Genomic DNA, 17,146 nt, shown 5'->3' with positions numbered 1-17,146 from the left:
CCTTTCTGTAAAAAAACAATAAAATATATTTTTTTAAAAAAATAAATAAATAATAAAATTAACCAGCAAGAAGGAGAACCAAGATGGAGGCATAGGTAAACACTTGTACTTGCTGCCTCTCACAGCCACATCAAAATTACAACTAAAAGACAGAACAACTATCATCCATAACCATGGGAAAGCTGAGTGGAAGAACTACAACCAAAGAGGTAAAAAAGAAAGCACATTGAGACTGGTAGGAGGTGTGGAAGTGCAGAACAGACTGGCACCTGGGTGCGCTGCTTTTTTAATCGGGTGGGAGATACAAGCTCTCGCTTGCTCTGAACTCCAGTTCCAGGCGAGACTCTGGGGAACCCAGACACATACGGGGAGAAACTGGACTGTCTGGCATTGGGGCAGGAACCTCTGAGGGCGTTTTTCTTTTAGATGGAGGTGCTTGGAGTGGTCATTGTTCCTTCGCTGGGACCTCTCTGGTGCAAGGCTGACTGGTAGCCATTGCTGTTTGCGACACCCTGGTGATTCCCTGAGACACTGCCCTACCCAATTTACAACCCCAAGCTGTGCACAGTGGCTTTTGCATATGAATGGCCTATCCTTTCTCAGCCTAAAACCTGTCAAACAGGCAGCAGCTGGGTCAGGGAGCCCCAAAGCTATCAAAAGAAGGCCCAAGGCTGGCAGCAGCTGCCTGCCTTGCTTCACAACTGGGCCTTGTCTGGGCACTTCCAAACCCATCTGGGCACTTCCAAATCCGATACAAAAGGGAGGAATCTGCAGATCTCTCTGTAGCTCCTGCTGGGTGGCCCCAGGCCCCAGGAGATCCAAGAGCCAGTGTACCTACCCAGTGGTCAGTGTGAGACCATCCAGATTACAACCCTTCACATCTACAAGTGACACACTCAAGGGGCAGACTCAGTGAGCACCAAAACCCCACTGAAGCAAGTCTTGCCCCATAAGGGTGTCTCCTGCACAGCAGCTCTTCCATTGTAGATACAGCTGGTCCTCACAGCCAGTTGGCCTGGAGGTCAATTCTGCCCAGTGATACCAACAGCAATCAAGGCTTAACTACAACAATACTGTACACACAGCCCACAAAGGGGTGCACCAAGAGTGTCCACCTTAGGTGATTGGGGAGGCTGAGCCACTGGGCCCTATTGGACACCTACCACATAAGGCCACTCTATCAACCCAAGGAGACTTAACAGCTACCCAATATATTAGAAACAAATACAGGGAAGCAGCCAAAATGTGGAGACAAAGAAACATGTCACAAATGAAAGAAATGGAAGAAAACAAAATACTGGATATAGAGTTCAAAATCACAGTTATAAGGTTACTCAGGAATCTTCTAGAAACCTCCGAGGAACTTAGTGAGACCTTCAAGGATCTTAGTGAGAATGTCAAAAAAAAGAAAAAAAAAAGAAAAGGAAAATGACCAGTAAGAAATTAAGCATACATTGACTGAAATAAAGAATAATTTACAGAGATTCAACAGTAGACTGAGGATCCCAAGAATCAAGTCAAAGATTTGAAATATGAAGAAGCAAAAAACACCCAACCAGAAGAGCAAAAAGAAAAAAGAATCCAAAATATGAAGATAGTGTAAGGAGCCTCTCGGACAACTTCAAGCGTACCAACATCTGAATTATGGGGGTGCCAGAAGAAGAGACAGAGCAAGATATTGAAAACCTATTTGAAGAAATAATGACAGAAAACTTCCCCTACCTGGTGAAGTAAACTTACAAACCCAGGAAGCACAGAGAACCGCAAACAAGAGGAACCCAAAGAGGACCACACCAAGACACATCATAATTAAAATGCCAAGGGCAAAAGACAAAGAGAGAATCTTAAAAACAGCAAGAATAAAAACAGTCAGTTACCTACAAGGGAGTACTCATACGACTGTCAGCTGATTTCTCAACAGAAACTTTGCAGGCCAGAAGGGAGTGGCAAGAAATATACAAAGTGATGAATAGCAAGAACCTACAACCAAGATTACTCTACCCAGCAAAGCCATCATTTAGAATTGAAGGTCAGATAAAGAGCTTCACAGACAAGAAAAAGCTAAAGGAGTTCATCACCACCAAACCAGTATTATATGAAATGCTGAGGGTATTCTTTAAGAAGAGGAAGAAGAAAAAGGTAAAGATAAAAAATTATGAACAACAAAATGACAACAAATACATATCTATCAACAAGTGAATCTAAAAATCAAATGAATAAAAAATCTGATGCACAGAATAAACTGGTGAATGTAATAGAATCAGGAGCATGGAAAGGGAGCAGACTGACAATTCTCGGGGGGGGGAAGGGAATGCGGGGGGTGCAGGAAGAGATTGGACAAAGATCTTACACCTATGGATGAGGACAGTGGGGTGGCGAGGGCCTAGGGTGGGGTGGGAACCAGGTGGAGGGGAGCTATGGGGGGAGGGGGGGAGGAACATCTGAACAATAAAGATTTTAAAAAATAATAATAAAATTAACCACCAGTCCTGGCCATTTGCTCAGTGGTTAGAGCGTCGGCCTGAGAACCGAAGGGTTTTGGGTTCGATTCCTGGTCAAGGGCATGAACCTCAGTTGCAGGTTCAATCCCTGGCCCTGTGAGTGGGAAACAACCAATCGATGTCTCTCTCATATTGCTCTTTCTCTTTCTCTCCTTCCCTCCCTCCCTCTCCCCCCTGTTCCTCCCCACTCCCCCTTCCTCTCTCACTAAAAATAAATGGAAAAAGTATCCTCACTCCTCCGGTGAGGGAGAATTTAAAAAAAAATTAACCTCTGACCAAACTTGTTCACATAGGCCGAATTTCACTTACGGACAGATTTTCCAGGGCACTGATTTAAATGTCTTTGGCATCCTCACTGAGAGCTTTGGGAAGCAGTGCCACAGCCTCTGCACAAATCCTCACTGGGACCAGTGAGTTCTCAGCAAATCATGGCTGGCTTACTGCTGAGCACTCTGGATTCCAGATGGGTCAGGCACCTGGTTCAGAGTATTATGGGGACAGGGAATACTACTTGGGACCCTCAAATTCCAATGAAGTGCTTTTTAAAAAATTTTTTTTTTAATGAAGATGGCACCAAAAGGAAGCCCCTGCTCCTCCCAAAGCCAAAGCCAAAGCAAAGGCTTTGAAGGCAAAGAACGCAGTGCTGAAAGGTGTCCACAGCCACAAAATAAAGAAGATTTCACACATCACCCACCTTCCAACAGCCAAAGACACTGAGGCTCTGAAGGCAACCTAAATACAAGAAGCGCACCCAAGAGAAATAAGCTTGACCACTATACCATCATCAAATTCCCCCAGACTACTGAGTCAGCCATGAAGAAGACAGAAGACAACAGTACACTGTGTTCATTGTGGGTGTCAAGGCCACAAGCACCAGATCAGACAGGCTGAGAAGAAGCTCTATGACATTGACGTGGCCAAGGTCAACACCCTGGTCAGGCCTGATGGAGAGAAGAAGGCATATGTTTGACTGGCTCCTGACTATGATGTTTTGGATGTTGCCAACAAAATTGGGACTACCTAAACTGAGTCCAGGTGACTGATTCTAAATATAAACATTTTACACTGGAAAAAAAAAATTCCAATGAGGTTTTAAAGAGTGACAGTACAGACACCCACTGTGCAGTCTAAGGACACAGGGCACTGTTTTAGGAATTGTGCTTGAAACTACCCAAGATGCTAGGTTATCAACCACAGGGCCACTTTAGGGCAACGCCCTTCCCTTTCCCTCAGGACCAAGAAAACTGTCAAAACTTAGAGCCTTTGAAACAAAGTCAACAACCCTTTATCATCCCAGGCCATCAATGCAGTCTTTCCAAAGAAGGCTCCTGAGACAAGGGTCTTCCTCTCCCTATTGCAACCACCTCTAGGGGAAATTCTGGCAGAGAAGCCCAAATAACTCAATCCAAGCAGCTAAACAGTATGATCTATAAAAATTCTGCTCCACACCCTAGTGCAGTAATGGCGAACCTTTTGAGCTTGGCGTGTCAGCATTTTGAAAAACCCTAACTTAACTCTGGTGCCCTGCCACATATAGAAATTTTTTGATATTTGCAACCATAGTAAAACAAAGATGTATATTTTTGATATTTATTTTATATATTTCAATGCCATTTAACAAAGAAAAATCAACCAAAAAAATGAGTTCACGTGTCACCTCTGACAAGCGTGTCATAGGTTCGCCATCACTGCCCTAGTGAGAACACAATCCCTGCTCTAAACTGAGCAAGGAAGTATAAATGGGAGTCCACTACAGGCTCACCAAAAGTGGAAGCAACCCAAATGTCTGCCAATAGATGATTGGATCCATAAAATGTGGTCCACCCATACAGTGGATATTTAGTACTGACACCTGCTACGTGGATGAACACTAAGAACATGATGCTGAGTGAGAAAAGCTACAAAAGGCCACATAACTTATGATTCCATTTATATGAAATGTTCAGAATAGTCAAATCCGTAGGAACAGACAGTAGATTAGTGGTTGCCTACAGTTGCGAGGACTGTAGGGTAATGGCTAAGGGTGTGGGGTTTCTTTCTTTTTTTTAATATATTTTATTGATTTTTTTACAGAGAGGAAAGGGAGAGAGATAGAGAGTTAGAAACATCGATCAGCTGCCTCCTGCACATCTCCCACTGGGGATGTGCCCGCAACCCAGGTACATGCCCTTGACCGGAATCGAACCTGGGACCTTTCAGTCTGCAGGCTGGTGCTCTATCCACTGAGCCAAACCGGTTTCGGCAGTGGGGTTTCTTTTGGAATGCTGAAAGTGTTCTGAAATAAAATGTGGTCAAGGATGCACAGCTCTGTGAATGGTACATTCTGAATGGGTGAATTTTATGGCATGTGGATTATATCCTCGATAAAGCTGTTAAAAACAAACAAAAAACAGCCCCAATCCTGAGAATAAATGATTCTTTCATGAGCAAATGGATAAGAAAGATTCATTTTGAAGGAAGTCATAGTAAATTCCAGAAAGAATCACAAGTTTTCCAGCCTGCAAGTCAAACTGCAGGGACTCTGCTGGTGCTGCGTGGTGGGGCTCCTTTAATGGGGCTGGCCCAGATCCTGCATCCCATAGGCTACTACTGTGCCAGGTGGGGTTAAGGTGGGGTTGGCGGTGCTCTGGGGAAGACGAGGCTAAAGATCAGGGAGGCTGGCAGGAGGTACAGACTCAAAGAGCCACCAGCCTACCAAGGCCAATCTGTAGCTTACTCTGGATTTGGGCCAATTTTAATACTTCATATTCAAAGAAAAGAAAAATCTGTCATTTGCTCGGTGTAAGAAGTGACCAAAGAAAGTTATCAAGTCTCAACTAACCACAAGTTTTAATTGATGCAGTCTTAGCTGCTCAGATATTTTGAGAAAGGAAAGATCACTCTCAGATTTTCCATAGCTAGGAAATCAACACAAACCACAAATCACCGGATAAATCTCAAATCAATTTTTAGCCCCAATGAGTGACCTATGCCAGGAAACTCCATGTTGTCCTCTTCCCTGGAAAACCAGTTCCAGTGGCTCACCTGGGGCTTGACAGGCTCTGTTATCCCAAGAAACAGGGTGACCTGACTGCCCGCCCACATTACCCTTGGCAGAGCTCCAGGTGTCTCATCGACTGTGCCCCACAGTTTTGTTCTCAACCAACAGGAAATGTGCTCTGGGCCCCTCCTACAAAAAGGAGATGCAGGACAGGATACTGTCAGCTCACTCTCACCGACCCTACAGCAGAGCTGGCAGGACAAGGGCAGGCAACTGGCAAAACCAGTCAGTAGAGCCAGGGTTTGGATGGCCACAGGTAGACCTGGGGCACCTGAAGAGCTAGAGCTGCTGCCCAGTCAGTAAGAGCTAAGATGCAAGGCCTTGACCTCCATGGTTGCCTGTGACAGAGGACTGACTGCCAAGAGGCTGAGGGTGGGGCAATTCCTGGGCGGGGGTGGGGGACGTGGGGGGTGGTGGCACTGTTCTGTATCTTGTTGGCAGTGTTTACACACACAAACATATATGCACACATTAAAACTCATTGGGTACATTTTCTTATATGTATGTTAAACTTTAATAAAGTTGATTTGAAAAGATTAAAAACCACTTTACAGTGAAGTTTGATAGCAAAGGAAGAGACCCATAATAAATGAGCATCTCTTATGCCCTGAGGTTTACAAATTTTCCCCCTAGTAACCTTGGGGAAAGCTCGTGTTCTCTCCCTGTTCAGTGTTCAATAAAAATACTGGGCTCCAAGAAACACAGCTATTTGTGGATTCTCTCATCCCTATTAAAAGCACTTCCATGTTTTCAAAGGCCAGTTCTTTAGATGCCTTGATTTAAAAATAGAAACATGTCACATTTAACTAAGGGACAAAGCTGGATATTACAGTGCCTAATCTGTCCCAGCCCAACTGACAGTGGGTAGAGAAGGTGGCAGGAAGGCACAGGAGGAGAATCTGGCACTTGTTTGCCAGTGAAAGGAAGAAATGGAGTCAGAGGAGGCAAATTTAGAGATGGTGGCAGTGCAGATGGGAGGCGGGTATGGCAAGTGGCTAGTTTACCACGGAGGAGCAAGTCAGGAAACCCTTATGCAGCACCTGTGGGGACTCCACTTGTCCATCCTGAAGCTTCCACCAACTACTAATCTCTTCTTGCTACCATTAGGGCTCAAGGAACACGGATCCTGAGATTTGCTAGAAACAGGTGACAGTGGATGAAGCCAGAGTAGAGGCCAGGTGTTAGGCCCTCTATTCCAGCCTGAGCCCTAGGGTGCTGATGGGACAGCACCGAAGCCACAGATGCACAGGCCATCGCTTGGTATACATTTTCCTACAGACACTGGCATGTCTATATTACAACAGTAGGGACGTATTGTACAGGAGAATTCTAAGTTCACTTTAGGTTTTTGAAAATTTATTTTAGAGAGAGAAAGAGGGGGGAGAGAGAAACATTGATTTCCTGTTTCACTTATGCATTCATTGGTTTATTCTTTTTTTAAAAATATATTTTTATTGTTTTTATTGATTTTTTACAGAGAGGAAGAGAGAGGAATAGAGGGTTAGAAACATCGATGAGAGAGAAACATCGATCAGCTGCCTCCTGCACACCCCCTACTGGGGATGTGCCCCAAACCAAGGTACATGCCCTTGACCGGAATCAAATTGGGACCCTTCAGTCCACAGGCCGACGCTGTATCCACTGAGCCAAACCGGTCAGGGTGGTTTATTCTTTTTTTAATTTTTTTTTTATTGATCTCAGACAGGAAGAGATAGGAACATCAAAGATGAGAGAGAATCATCGATTGGCTGCCTCCTGCTAGCCCCCTACTGGGGATTGAGCCTGCAACCAGGCATGTGCCTTTGACTGGAATCGAACTGGGGACTCTTCAATCTGCAGGCTAGGGCTATTCTTTTTTTTTTTTTTTTTTTTAATATATTTTATTGATGTTTTTACAGAGAGGAAGGGAGAGGGATAGAGAGTTAGAAACATCGATGAGCGAGAAACATCGATCAGCTGCCTCCTGCATACTCCCCACTGGGTATGTGTCTGCAACCAAGGTACATGCCCCTGGCCGGAATCGAACCTGGGACCCTTGAGTCCGCAGGCCGACGCTCTATCCACTGAGTCAAACCGGTCAGGGCTAGGGCTATTCTTTTTTTTTTTTTTAATCCTCACCTGAGGATATTTTTTTAATTGATATTTTAGAGAGAGAGAAACATCAATATGAGAAACATGGATGAGTTGCCTCCCTTAAGCACCCTGACTCCTAGGTATGCGCCCTGAGAATTGAATCCACAATCTTTTGGCATAGGGGGGATGACGCTCTAAGCAACTGTCCCACCAGCCAGGGCTTACTGGTTTATTCTTGTATGTTACCTGACTAGGATTGAACCCACAACCTTGGCATACCCAGATGACGCTCTAACCAACTGAGCTACCCAGCCTGAGCCACTTGAGTTTTTAAGTAGAAACATGAAGTGCAAAGATCAGGCTTGTAGTGAGAATTCTTCCCGGGGTTTCTTGGTTCTACATCATGTCCTTGGCCTTTAGGGGATGGATGAGTGGAGCAATTAAGGAGGAGCAAAACTAGATTCTCCAAGACCCAAATGAAGGGCCTGCTGGCTCACCCCTCAGCCCATCCTTTCCCCTTCCCCAAATCTCATCCTCCTAAGGCTGTCTGCAAGCCTTGTCTTCCTTCTGTGCTGAAATGACCTTTCTGGTCCCTGAACCCAAGGCTACTTTTTCCTGAGGACTCAGTGGTGGCTGCAAGGGGGTGGGGTCTGGATATCTGGGCATTCCCTCACCCACAACACTTCCTGAGCACCTCTGTATGCTCAGCTAGAGTGAAAGTGGAGGAATGGCTGCCAAGATGCCCCCAATATCCACAGGAGCATTTTCCATCTCCCTGCCAAGTGCTGGGGATTCAGAATTTGGGAACTCAGAATGGAATTGCTCCAGGTTATGGAGGAGTTTCCTGGCATTGTCATGATACCCACAAGGCCCTCTACTCCCACTCAAGTAATAAGCCAGAAACAATCCTATTTGCAGACTGTATCCTGACACCAGAGGTCCACAGGGCCTCTCCCTTGTTCAAAAGCAATGCTTCTGGATCCCAGACAAACCACACTTAACTTTTAAAAACCAGCCTTTGCTCTTAATGGCTTAAGAAGTGCTGTGGACCCTACCCCTGACCCCAGCAGATTTAAAGGCCAGCCATGACCACACTACACCCTTCATCACCCCTAGAACCTTCCCCTTTCCTTCTCTTCTCTTACTTCCATAGGTTCCCAAGCGTCCTCCCTCCTTGCCAAGACTAGCCCAATCTCCACTTATGCTCTGGATGCTGTGCCCTCCATGTGCTACCAGACCCTGCAGGGATGCTGGAGTCACAATGACCCAGGGTCAAATCCCAGCTCCGATGTCCACTGAGACATCTCTGTCCTGCTCCATGCTTCAGCTTTCTCATCTTTCTCTGGAAGACAAATGAGATGGCCACTCCAGTCCTTGGTCCAGCTCCTGTCTCCTCCCTTCCCGACTCAAGCACCCTCTTTCTCCAACATTTTCAACCTTCTCTTTTGCACAAACTCCCTTCCAATGGGCTATAAACGCACCATGTATACCTTCTTTTGGACAAGTCTCCTGTCACCTTCTTTTCCTTCAGTGTAACTACCTACACCACCACATTTGCTGCCACCTTCTGCTTTATTCCTGCACCCAGCCCCCTTCTGCTCCAACATGCCACTGTTGACAAACCAACAGCTTCCCCTCCCTGAAATCCAGCAGCCCTCCCTTAGGAACTGCCTCCCCTGACTTTACAGCTCACACCTCAGTTGGCTCCTCTTGAGCTCCTGACTCCCTTCACCCTATGTCAAAGCACCACCATGGTCCTTCCCTGGCACTCCAGGCTTCTTCTCAAGTGAAGCACAAAGGAAGAGTAGCACTCCTCCATAGCACAAGTATTAAAAACCACCAGGCCCTTGGGGAATGTGAAATTCTGCAGACGCCAGGTTTATTGGCTTGGACAATCCAACAATAAACTCCAAGCTCTTGTGTTTAGGATAGAGAGGGGAGAAAAGGAAAGATAAACCAGTGATGGGCACAGGACACTGCCTTGCTCATCAGTAAAATGGCTAAAAGGAGAGTGAGGGGAAACTGAGCACTCTTCATAGTTGGTCTGCTCAAAGGAGCAGCTGCCGGTGGGAGCAGCAAGCTGTCTCCAAGGAAGCCTGGGTTCCTTCCAAAACTTCAGTGTAGGAGGAACATGATTAATTTACAGGGTGACAAGAAACAAACACCCAGCACTCTAGTTCCAACAGCCTCCCTCTTAAAACTCAAGCCATCGTGCTTAGAAGGAAGCCCATATATTCGTGATATACAATTTAAGACATATCTCTTCAAGCATGAATTGATGATACGGAAGAATTCCATTTGCATGAAATTCTGAAATTGTCTAACCCAGTGGTCAGCACATCGCGGCCCGCGAGCCACATGTGGCTCTTTGGCCCCTTGAGTGTGGTTCTTCCACAAAATACCGGTTCTTCCACAAAATACCAACTTCTGTGCATGGGCCATGAAGTTTCAATTGCACTTTATGTGCGCGCCCGCACGTGGTATTTTATGGAAGAGCCACACTCAAGGGGCCAAAGAGCCGCATGTGGCTCGTGAGCCGCGGTTTGCCGACCACAGGTCTAAGGGAACTGATAGTAACAGAAATCAGATAGTGGGGTGGGGGGACACTGAGATGCCCCATAAGGCAACTTACTGGGGCAATGATGATGTTCTATGTCTCCTTTGTGGTCATCAAATATATGGATCTGCTCGCTTAAGATCTGACCACTTGGCTGCATGTTAACTATACCTCAACTTTAAAAAGACAATTAACAGGTGGTTCCAGTGTGGTCCCAGCTCCAGACCATTCTTTCCTTTGGGCTAAAGTTTCTATCATCCCCTAAATTTCATACTGAGAATTCATTTAGTCTTTTATTTACCAAAATTGTGTTGAAAATCCAGGCATTGCTCTAGATCAATGGTTCTCAACCTTTTGACCCTTTAAATACAGTTCCTCATGTTGTGACCCAACCATAGAATTATTTTCGTTGCTACTTCATAACTGTAATGTTGCTACTGTTATGAATCGTAATGTAAATATCTGATATGCAGGATGGTCTCAGGCGACCCCTGTGAAAGGGTCATTCGACCACCAAAGGGGTCGCGACCCACAGGTTGAGAACCGCTGCTCTAGATGCTATGTGGTTGCAGCACTAAGCATATCAGAAATCTCTGATTATACAGGATAGAGGGGTATATTGGGGGACCAGGGTGTGTGCTTTCCTGCACCATTACCAAAATATTCACAGAAGCCACTTCTTTTGCTCAAGGATTTCCATGGCAAACAGCACATTAGTGAACACAATAGTGCTGGCAACTGGGCTGTGTAGAGGGGTTAATACAACTGTGTGGGAGGGATGTTCTCCAACCTGAGCCACAAGGAAAAAGGCAGGAGATCAAGCCCCTTGCATTTCCCCCAAATTGCACCGAAAACCCAAGCAGTCCTACTAAAAAAAAGAAAACTGTCAAATGTTGCAATGTTCTTTATCTTTTTTTAAAGTGTGGTAAAATATACATAAATTGTATCATTTCAACCATTTTAAAGTGCACAGATCAGTGGTATTCACATTGTTGTGCAACCACCACCAATTGATGGTCACCAATGACTATCATCTTCAGAACTTTTTCATCTTCCCAAACTGAACTCTAACTCCCTGTTCCTCCTGTTCCAGCCTCCAGCAACCACCATTCCACTTTCTGTCTCTACAAAGACACTGCCCATTTTTATGCTTAGTGGTATCTCTTCACTCAAAATGTCAACTGAGAAGGAAGCCTTTAATTTTACTTAATAGGAGACTTCCATCAAAGTCTCCCAGAGATGTGGCTCCAACAAACATGGCTTTTTCGACTTCGTAGGAAGGCAAGTTTCCAGATCGGAGCATCCTTTCAGCATGACAGAAGTTTCCATGCTGTTTGGGGCATTGTGCATTTTGAAGTGATGCTTTTTAGCTTCTCATTGTGTCCAAGATGAGCTAGATCTTATTTTGTTTAAAATTTTATTTTATCTTTTTTTTTTTTTTTTTTTACTCCATGTTCACAGTAAAATGACCCAACGTGAAGGACAGGCTTTTGGGCCGCTGTGCATGCGTACCACTTACAAATCCCGATGCTCCTTCAGAAGGCATTTGGGCTAACCTTGGGCATAGCAGTCTGAGAGAATCCTCTCCTTGTCCTAAGGACGTACACCAGAGCAGCCGACGAGTTTCTATTGGAAGAAGGACTGGATTGTGGTGTGCCGCCCAAGGACTGTTTGCCTTTTGTGGCCCCATTAGGTCAGTGTCAGAACTAGAGAAGACAGTTTAGGTTGAGAGAGAGACAGGGCGAAGAGGAAGAGCAGTGATGAGAACAGGTTCCAGGAGGGTCTGAACTGGGGGCCAGGGACATGAAGCCAAGACCAAACAGACTCCGTGGTCCCCTCACCTGAAAGCTCAGCAGAGTCATCTTCCTGGAACAGAAAATGAGGGCACAGATGAGCCTGCGCTGCCAGCTCACACAGTCATATGGGAAGATACAGCCAGAGTAAAAGCAGGTGACAAGTGGGGCATGGCCTGGATGGGCAGTAAGGATGGCCTGGTCAAGAAGTGCCTTTGCCTGGAGGTTTTTCTTCTTTTGTTTATCCTCCCCAGAGGATTTTTTTCCATTGATTTTTTTTAGAACCAGTGGAAGGGATTTGGGGGTGGGTGAGGTGGGGGAGAGAAACATTGATGTGGGAGAGAGACATCAATTGGTTGCGGGCTGCACATGCCTGACCAGGGCCAGGGATCAAACCTGCAACTGAGGTACATGCTCTTGAATAGGAATCGAATCCGAGAATCAAGCCCAAGACCCTTGAATGCACAGGCCGGCAGTCTAACCACTGAGCAACACCGGCCAGGGCTGCCTGGTGGCTTTTTAAGCTGGGATCTTGATAGGAGACCATCTGAGAGGGCATGCCTAGAATATAATTTCCAGTTCAGTTAGCCAACTGCTTTGGTGTAAAAAACAAAACAAATGAAACAATAATAAAATCACCTGTAATGACAACATTTTTGAGGGGTGGGAATCAAAGGGTAGTAAAATACCCAAGAATGGATCCCGCCTAGGGCTCAAAATCAAGAGCAAATTGGTTCTCCCACAGAGAACTTCAATGGCTACAAGCAACCCTAACATTGTTTGGGGGGAGGAGTGGGTGAAATGGACAAGCAGCTACTCAGTTTGAAAGGAAAAAGTACAGCAACAGGGGAATCCGGTTTCAGAAACCCTGCCCGGCCCCTGGCTGCTGCCCCTCCAGCATATCAGCCCTCTGCCTTTCTTCACCTTTTCCATCCCATTCTGCTGGGTTTTATTATGATTTTTAATCTCTGCTTCTCTGTGTTTACATTTAGGATCCTTCAGAGTTAAATAGAAGTTAAATATAAAAAAAATGGGTCAAATCTGGTATACGTTAACACAGGATCGTGAGGTAGACTTTTATACCAAAAATGACTTTTGAAAAGTAATTCAACTTCCTGTCAGCATTTGCCTCTGGGGTGATGGCAGATGTCTGTGTTCTATGCCACTTAAACTAACTTCTGTTTTCTTACAATGAGTTTGGGTTTTTAGTATAAGAAAAAAAATTTTTTTCATGTGGTAATGTAAAACTTGTGAACATATTTTTATATTAAAATAATCTCATGGGTTGTTTTTAACTAGTAATAACTTGGAAATTTTATACTGTCTCTTCAAATTATAAGTGGAATAATTACCCATATTGTCCCAAAATACACTTAGTGCCAACTTTTAAAACCCCATACCATTGGAATAACATGGCATTTTGTGCACCGATGCCAAAAATAAACAGACTCAGAGCTGTAATGAAGCAAAGAGGGGGTGGTTGTGGATAAGAACACCGAACAGACTTTTACAAATATTTTAGAGTTCCTGTGTAGTCATTAAAAAAGAAATTTTAATGACTTCACAAAATTTAACTTTAAAAAATACTTATGTTTTAAGACAACCACTTTAAAAAAAGGTTTAAAAAGAACATTTCCTCCTTTTTTTAAGGGCATGCTCTTTTTTAATCTTTTTGTTTTACTATGAACACAAAATAAGAATTCACATGCAATATAAAGCAAAATCTAAGAATCCCCTGCTTACCCCTTCCCCCCAAAATGACTGCTAATGATCTCCTACCAGAAAATCAGTATTTTAAATAGAGAGGGCTTGTCTGATAAAGAACCTGAGGGGTCTTTTGTGGTGGTGGTTAAACAGGTAGTTCATGACCGTCATCAAGCAATGTACTTTTCTGTATGTATATTTCTTTTTTTTAAATATATTTTTATTGATTTCAGAGAGGAAGGAAGAGGGAGGGAGAGATAGAAACATCCATGAAGAGAGAGAATCATGGTGGATCAGCTGCCTCCTGCAAGTCTCCCACGGGGGATTGAGCCCACAACCCTGGCATGTGCCCTTGACCGGAATCGAACCTGGGGCCTTTCACTTCGCAGGCTGAAGCTCTATCCATTGAGCAAAACCGGCTAGGGCTATATATTTCTTTTTAATTGATGAGAGAGAGGAAGAGGAAGAGGAAGGGAGAGGGGGAGAATGAGATAAACACTGATTTGATGTTCCCTTATTTATGCATTCATTGGTTTATTCTTGTATGTGCCCTGATTTTGGGGGGGGGGGGATCGAACTCCCAACTTTGGGGTATCAGGATGATTCTTCAATCAAGTGAGCTAACCACCAGGGCTTGTATGTGCATCTCAATGAAAGGGTTAAAATGGGAGGCCAGAGAAAGTAATTTGAAACTAAGTATAAAGAGCAACAAATAATCTGACCAGCAAGACCTCCTGAATAGTTTACAACTAGAGTCAGGAGTCATGTCTAAAAAGCAGCAAGTTTGAAAAAGGAATCCAGCATCACTCCCAGGAACTACAGAAATGATGAAACATTGTTGCGTTAGCATATTCCAGATAAGAATTCATTCCAGTACCTAAGGGACAATTACCCACAGACTATTTTATAAAATGAAATTGCTTCTGTTATTTCCAAGATGGGCTCTTGGAGATAAGATGTAGAGATAGAGGAGCTGCCATTTAAGGGAAGACTCTATCTGATAAGCTGTCAGCTTTCCGTTCAGGCTGGAGAGCTGTCAACAACAAAGTGGACAGACCTCTGGGCTATTTCAGCACAGAACTGAGAGCCCTGAGCCGAGCGCTCTGAGGAGTCTTCTCTACACTGTGTTCCACGTGGCTGCCGCAATGGAAGGCTGCCATGCCCCCCTGGATTAAACACCCCGAAGGCTGTAAGGTACCAAACTGTTTGCTAACAGGTACACGGAGGCAGCCAGGACAGCACCACCCTTCTCAGTTCAGGTGTTATCTTTTATCTCTCCAATCTCCTACCATCCAGGAATTTCCTTCCACCCAGGGCAGAGCAGGCTGTTGCTTAGCAACTTCAACAAGTCATATCCCAAATATGGAATAGATGTGGCTAAAATAAACACCGTGACAAAAATCACTGCAAGTTACAACCGGGAGGGGCTAAAGATAGGAAACACAGAGACTTTTTGTTTTACTCTGACCTGTGAACACCACACCATGCCCTGACCATGTTGCTCACAGGTTTTAACTGACTTTATAGAAACCCAGAGGAAGCATAGGAATTCGTTTTGGCTTTCAGTCCCTTTCAATTCAGTGATGCTCAAGACTCGCCTTCTTCCCTTGCACGCTGGGCCAGAGAACTTCTAGCACTTACCTCTACATCACAAAACGCTGGGAGGACTGCGGTATTTATTTCTGTAGGGGACCTGGAGCAGCTTGTACCGGTCCAGTCAATTAAACATTAACTAGGGGTTTTCTGTCTCTAGTTTTCTGGTAAAACACCTGCAACCCGAAGCGTTCTCTCCAGTTCTGACGCTCCCCGCAGCGATCACCTCCAGAACCACAGGGAACTACCGTGGGGGGCTGTTTCCCTGTCCTTCGGGACGAATGACTAACAGATCCCACGGCTCCAGGACTCGGCAGAGGGAAGGCCGACCCGCGAAGCGGCCAGTGTCCGCGTTTATTGCACAGTAACTCCTCGCCTCGCCTCGCCTCCGGTGCTGGGTTCCGTCCCCCGCTGGGCAGGCACGCGGGTATTTGTTAGGGGTGCAGCGAAGGCCCACAGTTCCCCTCCCCTCAAAATTTCCCCGGGGGACCCACCACAGACGCTACAGGCGAACAGGTACAGCCTCTGAGAGAGGAAGACGCGGAGCCGACCGAGACAGAGCCCCGGGCTTCCAGGAGCTCACAGGAGGGCAAACCAGTCGGCAAAGTAACTACAGACCGACCGACAAGTACCGAAGCCGAGCGAGGCGGCGGCAGAGCGTTCCACGGCGGAAACACCAGGCGCTTCACCTCCGCGGGGGCGAAGGGCAGGCCACGCTCCGGTTCGAAACCTCCCCAACAACCCGTCCCAGGGCAGGGCACCGAGGCGCCCGAGAAAACAGGGCCGGCTCCCACCCGGAGCTGGGAACCGCGCCCCTCGGCACCCCTAGGACCTGGGGCGCTCCCCTCCTCACCCCGCGGCCCCTCCTCACCCCTGCCGGACGCGACCTGACCTAGGCAGCCCCGAAACCCCGCGGGGATCTGGGCACCGACTGGCCTCCCTCCACTGGCCCGGCTGTCCCGCGCCCCACCAGGGCCCCCCGCGCCCCTGCCCGCCCCAACCCCGAGCTGCACCTCCTCCCCACTCACGACCCCCACCCCGAGCCGGGCCCGGCGCCTCCACCACCAGCCCGAGACCGGGGGAACCTTACCTCGGGCGGGAGCCTGCGGCGGCGGACGGTGCCGTGGGGCTCAGCGCATCCTGGGGTCGCAGGGAGCCGGAAGTGGGGCCGCGGGCCGCAGCCGGTTATGTAACCCGCAGGGGCCGCAGCCGGGATTGAGGCGGCGGCCCACGGCACTTCCGCCTCCCGCCCTGGGCCGGCGGGGCAGACCGGAAGCCCATTGGCCACTAGCGCCCACTTAGGGCGCCGCCTCCCGGAGGCCGACGCCGCCATCTTAGGAGTGGGCAGGCCTCCCCTGAAACCGGGTGGCAGAGGCGCTGGGACGCCGGTTGGGCAGCGTCTGCAGGGGCCAGTGAAGCTCTGAGAACCGAGGGGGGCGCCCAGACGAGGCGGACGGATCAGGAGACAGCTCACAACCCTCCGGTTCTTGCTATCGTTTCCCTTGTTGGGTTTGGGGCTGGGGCTTGCCCATCCCCACCCGTGCGGGGTACCGAACCAGGCTAACGTGATGGCTTGACCCACCCCGCCCATCGCCCGACATCCAGCCGACAGCCCGAGGTTCCTCTCTGCAGAAAGGCAGTTTAGGGCTGTGGCTGTGTAAACGGGCAGGTGTCACTTGCCCTCAGGTTGCAGGAGGGTCTGTATCACAAGCTCCAGGGAACTGTGTTGACCAAAATCTGATGTTAACTTTGAAACAGGAATTTGTTCTTTGACTTTCAATAGCTTAAACAATGGTCCACATAGCCAAAGAGTGGAATAAAAAGGACCTGCTTACAGCCAAGGGCGACAATGACCAATCCTTAAAGGATTTTTTTTTTGGCTTTT

At 46.9% G+C, this 17,146-nt stretch overlaps 1 protein-coding gene across 6 annotated transcripts in view; it reads right to left on the bottom strand.

Annotated features, from left to right (window-relative positions):
* NAA60 (N-alpha-acetyltransferase 60, NatF catalytic subunit) overlaps positions 1-16,540 on the bottom strand; it is a 30,288-nt gene extending 13,748 nt beyond the window's left edge. For 2 of the 6 annotated variants that reach the window (XM_059692933.1, XM_059692941.1), the window contains exon 1: positions 16,352-16,539. The gene's annotated coding sequence lies outside the window, so the exon portion shown is untranslated. Of the gene's footprint in view, positions 1-5,588; positions 5,671-10,839; positions 10,962-12,012; positions 12,141-16,351 lie in introns of those variants that run through there. The other 4 variants (XM_059692934.1, XM_059692935.1, XM_059692937.1 and 1 more) reach the window with 4 other exon arrangements.
* Between the last annotated feature and the right edge of the window lie 606 nt (positions 16,541-17,146).

The sequence above is a fragment of the Myotis daubentonii genome, chromosome 4 (assembly GCF_963259705.1).
Source record: "Myotis daubentonii chromosome 4, mMyoDau2.1, whole genome shotgun sequence".
Classification (NCBI taxonomy): domain Eukaryota; kingdom Metazoa; phylum Chordata; class Mammalia; order Chiroptera; family Vespertilionidae; genus Myotis; species Myotis daubentonii.
Note: the sequence above shows the minus strand (reverse complement) of the source record. Positions and strands in the feature narration are given on the sequence as shown.